Source organism: Agelaius phoeniceus, chromosome Z, assembly GCF_051311805.1.
Source record: "Agelaius phoeniceus isolate bAgePho1 chromosome Z, bAgePho1.hap1, whole genome shotgun sequence".
Taxonomy (NCBI): domain Eukaryota; kingdom Metazoa; phylum Chordata; class Aves; order Passeriformes; family Icteridae; genus Agelaius; species Agelaius phoeniceus.
The window spans coordinates 8,882,625-8,892,365 of NC_135303.1; positions in this window are offsets into that span (position 1 = coordinate 8,882,625).

The window sequence follows — 9,741 nt, forward strand, 5'->3', positions numbered from 1 at the left end:
TTGTTTTTGGCTTTTGAGGCTGATCTGCAGTTTTCTTGAGTTATTCTTCAGTTCCACAAAGTCTTTTGGGCCAGGTGACTTTTGGCTTTTGATAAGCTTCAAGGAGATGGTTGTGTTGCCTATGAAGCTGTGGGGGGCCATTCTATTCCCGTGTTGCCAAAGAAAGAAAGTGAGTAGTTAGGAAGCCTCGTGGTGAGGCAGGAAATCAGAAGGGGCCAGTTTCTGTTGATGCATTTAGTGATGAAGTCTGCTGCTTTGGCAAGTGCCTTGGAGCCAGAGTGGGGGTGAAGCTGCCAGTCCTTGATTGCTGTCTTGTGTTTCTCAGAACATGAAGGCCATCTAGAAATGGTGGATGCTGTATTTGAAGTCAAATGGGCAACTCTGTGCTTGGGGAGCTGCATGGGTCAAAAGGACCCAGGAATGCCATAGAAGATCAGCTGAGAAGACCCATCCTGGGACCAGGTGTCCAAGAAGGCCCAGGGCCTGGTGGCCTGTGTCAGCAGCAGTGGGGCAGCAGGAGCAGGGCAGCGAGCGTGGCCCTGTGCTGGGCAGCGCTGCGGCCACCGCCGCAGTGCTGGGTGCACTTGTGGGCCCCTGGGCAGCAGAAAGTCCTTGAGGGGCTGCAGCGTGTGCACAGAAGGACAGGGGAGCTGGGCAAGGGTGGTCAGCACACGCCCAGTGAGGAGGTGCTGAGGGAACTTTAGCCTGGTCAACAGGAGGCTCTTGAGGGACCTTCAGGCAGACGTCCATCAATCCCTGCGTGACAGTGCTCAGCATTTGGGCCGGTTCTCTACTAAAGATGCCCTAACTACATCCAAGTGCTTTAGCCACTGGAGTGGGAAGCACCTTCATATTGTGCCTGGTTGGCTTGTTGGTTTGCTATGAGGGAATTACTCTGTTCATTTTCTCTTTTTCCAGCAAGCAATGATGGCTCTGCACAGCGTTTCCTCCCCTTTTCCAACAGTAGATGAGATTGTGATCGTTTGAGTTTTCCACGTCTGCAGCTGCAGTAGCAAATGAGTTGGTGTCTCTTTCCTACTTTTCAAATTCAGAGCTTTCAATATTAAAATTCCATTTTACAAAGACAACGTTGCTTTATGATAGCAGCCAGGGAGGAATATCACCCTTATCTCCATCTAGTGTTCTTTTTAAGTGGCATATTTTAATTTCGTCAGTGGGACTTAGAATCCCTATATGGCTATGAACTGTTATGAATTCTTCTGAGAAGATGCGGTGGAAGATCTGAAAAGAAATGAGGTTCTGAATGATCGGTGACAGCCTGTCCCTCATGCTTCTCTCTTTGCTACAGCTGACAGAACCAACAGCCGTCTCTCCCCTGGCTCCCGCTGCTCCTGAAGAAGAAGCCAAAGAGGAGCAAATTGAGATGGATGAACGCCAGCCTCCGTCAGTGCTCACACCAGAGCCTGGATATCCTGAGCCCGTAAGTGCGAGCTGTGGGTGGGGCTGTCTATAGTGCAAGGCAGAGGTGCAAGTTTCAGAGCAGCCAGCGCTTCCTGTTGCTGGCTGAGGATGCTGAGTGCTGGAGTCCTGCCAGGAGCTCGGGATTTCCTGCAGGCAGCGTCAGTAGGACTTGGCCTTTGACCTGTGGTGTTGAGGCCCCAAAGGGCTGGTGCCTCTGGGAGAGCATCTGGCTGCTTGGCTCAGGGGAGCTCTATCCCTGGGCTTCTGCAGCGATATGGCTGAGTGCACAGGTGGTAGTGCTTGAAGTCATGGGCTTTGTTTGTTTGTTTTCTCCTTTTGGATTGGTGTTTTTGGCTTTTGAGGCTGATCTGCAGTTTTCTTGAGTTATTCTTCAGTTCCACAAAGTCTTTTGGGCCAGGTGACTTTTGGCTTTTGATAAGCTTCAAGGAGATGGTTGTGTTGTCTATGAAGCCGTGGGGAGCCATTCTTTTCCCGTGTTGCCAAAGAAAGAAAGTGAGTAGTTATGAAGCCTCGTGGTGAGGCAGGAAATCAAAAGGGGCCAGTTTCTGTTGATGCATTTAGTGATGAAGTCTGCTGCTTTGGCAAGTACCTTGGAGGCTGGAGAGGAGGTGAAGCTGCAAGTCCTTGATTGCTTTCTTGTTTCTCAGAACTTGTAGTCCATCTTGAAATGCTGTATGTCTTCCTGAAAGTCAAATGGGCAACTCTGTGCCTGGGAAGCTGCATGGGTGAAAAGACCCTTGGGGTGTGGTAGAAGGTCAGCTGAGCAAGAGCCATCCTGGGACCAGGTGTCCAAGAAGGCCCAGGGCCTGGTGGCCTGTGTCAGCAGCAGTGGGGCAGCAGGAGCAGGGCAGTGAGCGTGGCCCTGTGCTGGGCAGCGCTGTGGCCACCGCTGCAGTGCTGGGTGCACTTCTGGGCCCCTGGGCAGCAGAAAGTCATGGAGGGGCTGCAGCGTGTGCACAGAAGGACAGGGGAGCTGGGCAAGGGTGGTCAGCACAAGCCCAATGAGGAGGTGCTGAGGGAGCTGTAGTCTCGACAATGGGGGGCTCACAAGGGACCTTTAGGCAGACTTCCATCACCCCCTACATGACAGTGCTCAGCACAAGAGCCATTTCCCTACTAAACACGCCCTCACCGCATCAAGGGGCTTTAGCCACTGGAGTGGGTGGCACTTCCATATTTTGCCTTGTTAGATTATTGGCTTGTTGGTTTGCTAGGAGAGGTTTGCCCTGATCCTGTTCTCCTATTCTAGCAAGCAAAGGTGCTTCTGCATAACATTTCCTACCCTTTTGCAGCCCTGGATGAGATTGTGTTTCAGTTTGAGTTTCCCACGTCTTCAGCTGCAGTAGCCAAGGCCTTGCTGTTGCTTTCCGGCTTTTCCATTTCAGAGCTTTCAGGAACTAAAAGGAACTCTGCTTTACAGAGACAATGTTGCTTGTTGATACCAGCCAGGGAGGAATATCAACCTTATATCCATCTAGAGTTCTCTTGAATTGGCCCATTTTAATTTGATGGCTGTGTCTTAGAACCCTTTTGTCGCTATGAAATGTTCTGATTTCTCCTTAAAAGGTGCAGTGCTAGATCTGAAAAGAAATGAGGTTCTTAACAGTTTGTCCTTCATGCTTCTCTCTTTGCCACAGCCGACAGAACCAACAGCCATCTCTCCCCTGGCTCCTCCTGAAGAAGAAGCAAAAGAGGAGCAAATTGAGATGGATGAGCGCCAGCCTCTGTCAGTGCTCACACCAGAGCCTGGATATCCTGAGCCCGTAAGTGTGACCTGTGGGTGGTGCTGCATTTATTGCAAGGCAGAGGTGCAAGTTTCAGAGCAGCCAGCGCTTCCTGTTGCTGGCTGAGGATGCTGAGTGCTGGAGTCCTGCCAGGAGCTCGGGATTTCCTGCAGGCAGCGTCATAAGAACTTGGCCTTTGACCTGTGGTGTTGAGGCCCCAAAGGGCTGGTGCCTCTGGGAGAGCATCTGGCTGCTTGGCTCAGGGGAGCTCTATCCCTGGGCTTCTGCAGCGATATGGCTGAGGGCACACGTGGTAGTGCTTGAAGTCATGGGCTTTGTTTGTTTGTTTTCTCCTTTTGGATTGGTGTTTCTGGCTTTTGAGGCTGATCTGCAGTTTTCTTGAGTTATTCTTCAGTTCCACAAAGTCTTTTGGGCCAGGTGACTTTTGGCTTTTGATAAGCTTCAAGGAGATGGTTGTGTTGTCTATGAATTTGTGGGGGGCCATTCTTTTCCCGTGAGGCCAAAGAATGAAAGTGAATAGTTATGAAGCCTGCTGGTGAGGCAAAAATGGAGAAGGAACAAGTTGCTGTTGATGCATTTAGTGATGAAGGCTGCTGCTTTGGCAAGTACAATGGAGGCTGGAGTAGGGGTTGAAGCTGCCAGTACTTGACTGCTGTCTTTTGCTGCTCAGAAGAAGAAGGCCATCTTGAAATGGTGGATGCTGTATTTGAAGTCAAATGGGCAGCTCTGTGCCTGGGGAGCTGCACAGGTCAAAAGGACCCTGGAGTGCCGTAGATGATCAGCTGAACAAGAGTCATCCTGGGACCAGGTGTCCAAGAAGGCCCAGGGCCTGGTGGCCTGTGTCAGCAGCAGTGGGGCAGCAGGAGCAGGGCAGTGAGCGTGGCCCTGTGCTGGGCAGCGCTGCGGCCACCGCTGCAGTGCTGGGTGCACTTGTGGGCCCCTGGGCAGCAGAAAGTCCTTGAGGGGCTGCAGTGCGTGCACAGAAGGAAAGGGGAGCTGGGCAAGGGGGTGTAGCACAAGGCCAGTGAGGAGGTGCTGAGGGAACTTTAGCCTGGTCAACGGGAGGCTCTTGAGGGACCTTCAGGCAGACGTCGATTAATCCCTGCGTGACAGTGCTCAGCACTTGGGCCGGTTCTCTACTAAAGATGCCCTAACTACATCCAAGTGCTTTAGCCACTGGAGTGGGAGGCACTTTCATATTGTGCCTGGTTGGCTTGTTGGTTTGCTATGAGGGAATTACTCTGTTCATTTTCTCTTTTTCCAGCAAGCAATGATGGCTCTGCACAGCGTTTCCTCCCCTTTTCCAACAGTAGATGAGATTGTGATCTAGCTTGAATTTTCCACGTCTGCAGCTGCAGTAGCAAAGGAGTTGGTTTCTCTTTCCTACTTTTCCAATTCAGAGCTTTCAATACTTTTAAGTATTGAAATGGGAAATGGCCCTTCGATTTTACAGAGACAACGTTGCTTTATGATAGCAGCCAGGGAGGAATATCACCCTTATCTCCACCTAGTGTTCTTTTGAAGTGGCATATTTTAATTTCGTCAGTGGGACTTAGAATCCCTATATGGCTATGAACTGTTATGAATTCTCCTTAGAAGATGCGGTGGAAGATCTGAAAAGAAATGAGGTTCTGAATGATCGGTGACAGCCTGTCCCTCATGCTTCTCTCTTTGCTACAGCTGACAGAACCAACAGCCGTCTCTCCCCTGGCTCCCGCTGCTCCTGAAGAAGAAGCCAAAGAGGAGCAAATGGAGATGGATGAACGCCAGCCTCCGTCAGTGCTCACACCAGAGCCTGGATATCCTGAGCCCGTAAGTGTGACCTGTGGGTGGGGCTGTCTATAGTGCAAGGCAGAGGTGCAAGTTTCAGAGCAGCCAGCGCTTCCTGTTGCTGGCTGAGGATGCTGAGTGCTGGAGTCCTGCCAGGAGCTCAGGATTTCCTGCAGGCAGCGTCAGTAGGACTTGGCCTTTGACCTGTGGTGTTGAGGCCCCAAAGGGCTGGTGCCTCTGGGAGAGCATCTGGCTGCTTGGCTCAGGGGAGCTCTATCCCTGGGCTTCTGCAGCGATATGGCTGAGTGCACAGGTGGTAGTGCTTGAAGTCATGGGCTTTGTTTGTTTGTTTTCTTCTTTTGGATTGGTGTTTTTGGCTTTTGAGTCTGGTCTGCAGTTTTCTTGATTAATTCTTCAGTTCTAGAAAGCCTTTTGGGCCAGGTGACTTTTGGCTTTTGATAAGCTTCAAGGAGATGGTTGTGTTGCCTATGAAGCTGTGGGGGGCCATTCTTTTCCCGTGTTGCCAAAGAAAGAAAGTGAGTAGTTAGGAAGCCTCGTGGTGAGGCAGGAAATCAGAAGGGGCCAGTTTCTGTTGATGCATTTAGTGATGAAGTCTGCTGCTTTGGCAAGTGCCTTGGAGCCAGAGTGGGGGTGAAGCTGCCAGTCCTTGATTGCTGTCTTGTGTTTCTCAGAACATGAAGGCCATCTAGAAATGGTGGATGCTGTATTTGAAGTCAAATGGGCAACTTTGTGCCTGGGGAGCTGCACGGGTCAAAAGGACCCAGGAATGCCAGAGAAGATCAGCTGAGCAAGACCCATCCTGGGACCAGGTGTCCAAGAAGGCCCAGGGCATGGTGGCCTGTGTCAGCAGCAGTGGGGCAGCAAGAGCAGGGCAGTGAGTGTGGCCCTGTGCTGGGCAGCGCTGCGGCCACCGCTGCAGTGCTGGGTGCACTTGTGGGCCCCTGGGCAGCAGAAAGTCTTTGAGGGGCTGCAGCGTGTGCAGAGAAGGACAGGGGAGCTGGGCAAGGGTGTGCAGCACAAGACCAGTGAGGAGGTGCTGAGGGAACTTTAGCCTGGACAACGGGAGGCTCTTGAGGGACCTTCAGGCAGACGTCGATTAATCCCTGCGTGACAGTGCTCAGCACTTGGGCCGGTTCTCTACTAAAGATGCCCTAACTACATCCAAGTGCTTTAGCCACTGGAGTGGGAGGCACTTTCATATTGTGCCTGGTTGGCTTGTTGGTTTGCTATGAGGGAATTACTCTGTTCATTTTCTCTTTTTCCAGCAAGCAATGATGGCTCTGCACAGCGTTTCCTCCCCTTTTCCAACAGTAGATGAGATTGTGATCTAGTTTGAGTTTTCCACATCTGCAGCTGCAGTAGCAAAGGAGTTGGTGTCTCTTTCCTATTTTTCCAATTCAGAGCTTTCAATACTTAAAATTCCGTTTTACAAAGACAACATTACTTTATGATAGCAGCCAGGGATGAATATCAACCTTATCTCCATCTAGTGTTCTTTTTAAGTGGCACATATTAATTTGGTCAGTGGGACTTAGAATCCCTATATGGCTATGAACTGTTATGAATTCTTCTGAGAAGATGCGGTGGAAGATCTGAAAGGAAATGAGGTTCTGAATGGTCGGTGACAGCCTGTCCCTCCTTCTTCTCTCTTGCCACAGCTGACAGAACCAACAGCCATCTCTCCCCTGGCTCCCGCTGCTCCTGAAGAAGAAGCCAAAGAGGAGCAAATTGAGATGGATGAGCGCCAGCCTCCGTCAGTGCTCACACCAGAGCCTGGATATCCTGAGCCCGTAAGTGTGACCTGTGGGTGGGGCTGTCTATAGTGCAAGGCAGAGGTGCAAGTTTCAGAGCAGCCAGCGCTTCCTATTCCTGGCTGAGGATGCTGAGTGCTGGAGTCCTGCCAGGACCTTGGGACTTCCTGCAGGCAGCGTCAGTAGAACTTGGCCTTTGACCTGTGGTGTTGAGGCCCCAAAGGGCTGGTGCCTCTGGGAGAGCATCTGGCTGCTTGGCTCAGGGGAGCTCTATCCCTGGGCTTCTGCAGCGATATGGCTGAGTGCACAGGTGGTTGTGCTTGAAGTCATGGGGCTTTGTTTGTTTGTTTTCTTCTTTTGGATTGGTGTTTTTGGCTTTTGAGGCTGATCTGCAGTTTTCTTGATTAATTCTTCAGTTCTAGAAAATCTTTTGGGCCAGGTGACTTTTGGGTTTTGATAAGCTTCAAGGAGATGGTTGTGTTGTCTATGAATTTGTGGGGGGCCATTCTTTTCCCGTGAGGCCAAAGAAAGAAAGTGAGTAGTTAGGAAGCTTGCTGGTGAGGCAAAAATGGAGAAGGAACAAGTTGCTGTTGATGCATTTAGTGATGAAGGCTGCTGCTTTGGCAAGTACAATGGAGGCTGGAGTAGGGGTTGAAGCTGCCAGTACTTGACTGCTGTCTTTTGCTGCTCAGAAGAAGAAGGCCATCTTGAAATGGTGGATGCTGTATTTGAAGTCAAATGGGCAGCTCTGTGCCTGGGGAGCTGCACGGGTCAAAAGGACCCTGGAGTGCCGTAAATGATCAGCTGAACAAGAGCCATCCTGGGACCAGGTGTCCAAGAAGGCCCAGGGCCTGGTGGCCTGTGTCAGCAGCAGTGGGGCAGCAGGAGCAGGGCGGTGAGCTTGGCCCTGTGCTGGGCAGCGCTGCGGCCACCGCTGCAGCGCTGGGTGCACTTGTGGGCCCCTGGGCAGCAGAAAGTCATGGAGGGGCTGCGGCGCGTGCACAGAAGGACAGGGGAGCTGGGCAAGGGGCTGCAGCACAAGCCCAATGAGGAGGTGCTGAGGGAGCTGTTGTCTCGACAATGGGGGGCTCACGAGGGACCTTTAGGCAGACTTCCATCACCCCCTACATGACAGTGCTCAGCACAAGAGCCATTTCCCTACTAAACACGCCCTCACCGCATCAAGGGGCTTTAGCCACTGGAGTGGGTGGCACTTCCATATTTTACCTTGTTAGATTATTGGCTTGTTGGTTTGCTAGGAGAGGTTTGCCCTGATCCTGTTCTCCTATTCTAGCAAGCAAAGGTGCTTCTGCATAACATTTCCTACCCTTTTGCAGCCCAGGATGAAATTGTGTTCCAGTTTGAGTTTCCCACGTCTTCAGCTGCAGTAGCCAAGGCCTTGCTGTCGCTTTCCTGCTTTTCGATTTCAGAGCTTTCAGGAACTAAAAGGAACTCTGCTTTACAGAGACAATGCTGCTTGTTGATAGCAGCCAGGGAGGAATATCAACCTTATATCCATCTAGAGTTCTCTTGAATTGGCCCATTTTAATTTGATGGCTGTGTCTTAGAACCCTTTTGTCGCTATGAAATGTTCTGATTTCTCCTTAAAAGGTGCAGTGCTAGATCTGAAAAGAAATGAGGTTCTTAACAGTTTGTCCTTCATGCTTCTCTCTTGCCACAGCCGACAGAACCAACAGCCGTCTCTCCCCTGGCTCCCGCTGCTCCTGGAGAAGAAGCCAAAGAGGAGCAAATGGAGATGGATGAGCGCCAGCCTCTGTCAGTGCTCACACCAGAGCCTGGATATCCTGAGCCCGTAAGTGTGACCTGTGGGTGGGGCTGTCTATAGTGCAAGGCAGAGGTGCAAGTTTCAGAGCAGCCAGCGCTTCCTGTTGCTGGCTGAGGATGCTGAGTGCTGGAGTCCTGCCAGGAGCTCGGGATTTCCTGCAGGCAGGAAGACTTGGCCTTTGACCTGTGGTGTTGAGGCCCCAAAGGGCTGGTGCCTCTGGAAGAGCATCTGGCTGCTTGGCTCAGGGAAGCTCTATCCCTGGGCTTCTGCAGCACTGTGGTCGAGGGCACACGTGGTAGTGCTTGAAGTCATGGGGCTTTGTTTGTTTGTTTTCTTCTTTTGGAATGGTGTGTTTGGCTTGTGAGTCTGGTCTGCAGTTTTCTTGATTAATTCTTCAGTTCTAGAAAGCCTTTTGGGCCAGGTGACTTTTGGCTTTTGATAAGCTTCAAGGAGATGGTTGTGTTGCCTATGAAGCTGTGGGGGGCCATTCTATTCCCGTGTTGCCAAAGAAAGAAAGTGAGTAGTTAGGAAGCCTCGTGGTGAGGCAGGAAATCAGAAGGGGCCAGTTTCTGTTGATGCATTTAGTGATGAAGTCTGCTGCTTTGGCAAGTGCCTTGGAGCCAGAGTGGGGGTGAAGCTGCCAGTCCTTGATTGCTGTCTTGTGTTTCTCAGAACATGAAGGCCATCTAGAAATGGTGGATGCTGTATTTGAAGTCAAATGGGCAACTTTGTGCCTGGGGAGCTGCACGGGTCAAAAGGACCCAGGAATGCCAGAGAAGATCAGCTGAGCAAGACCCATCCTGGGACCAGGTGTCCAAGAAGGCCCAGGGCATGGTGGCCTGTGTCAGCAGCAGTGGGGCAGCAAGAGCAGGGCAGTGAGTGTGGCCCTGTGCTGGGCAGCGCTGCGGCCACCGCTGCAGTGCTGGGTGCACTTGTGGGCCCCTGGGCAGCAGAAAGTCTTTGAGGGGCTGCAGCGTGTGCAGAGAAGGACAGGGGAGCTGGGCAAGGGTGTGCAGCACAAGACCAGTGAGGAGGTGCTGAGGGAACTTTAGCCTGGACAACGGGAGGCTCTTGAGGGACCTTCAGGCAGACATCGATTAATCCCTGCGTGACAGTGCTCAGCACTTGGGCCGGTTCTCTACTAAAGATGCCCTAACTACATCCAAGTGCTTTAGCCACTGGAGTGGGAGGCACTTTCATATTGTGCCTGGTTGGCTTGTTGGTT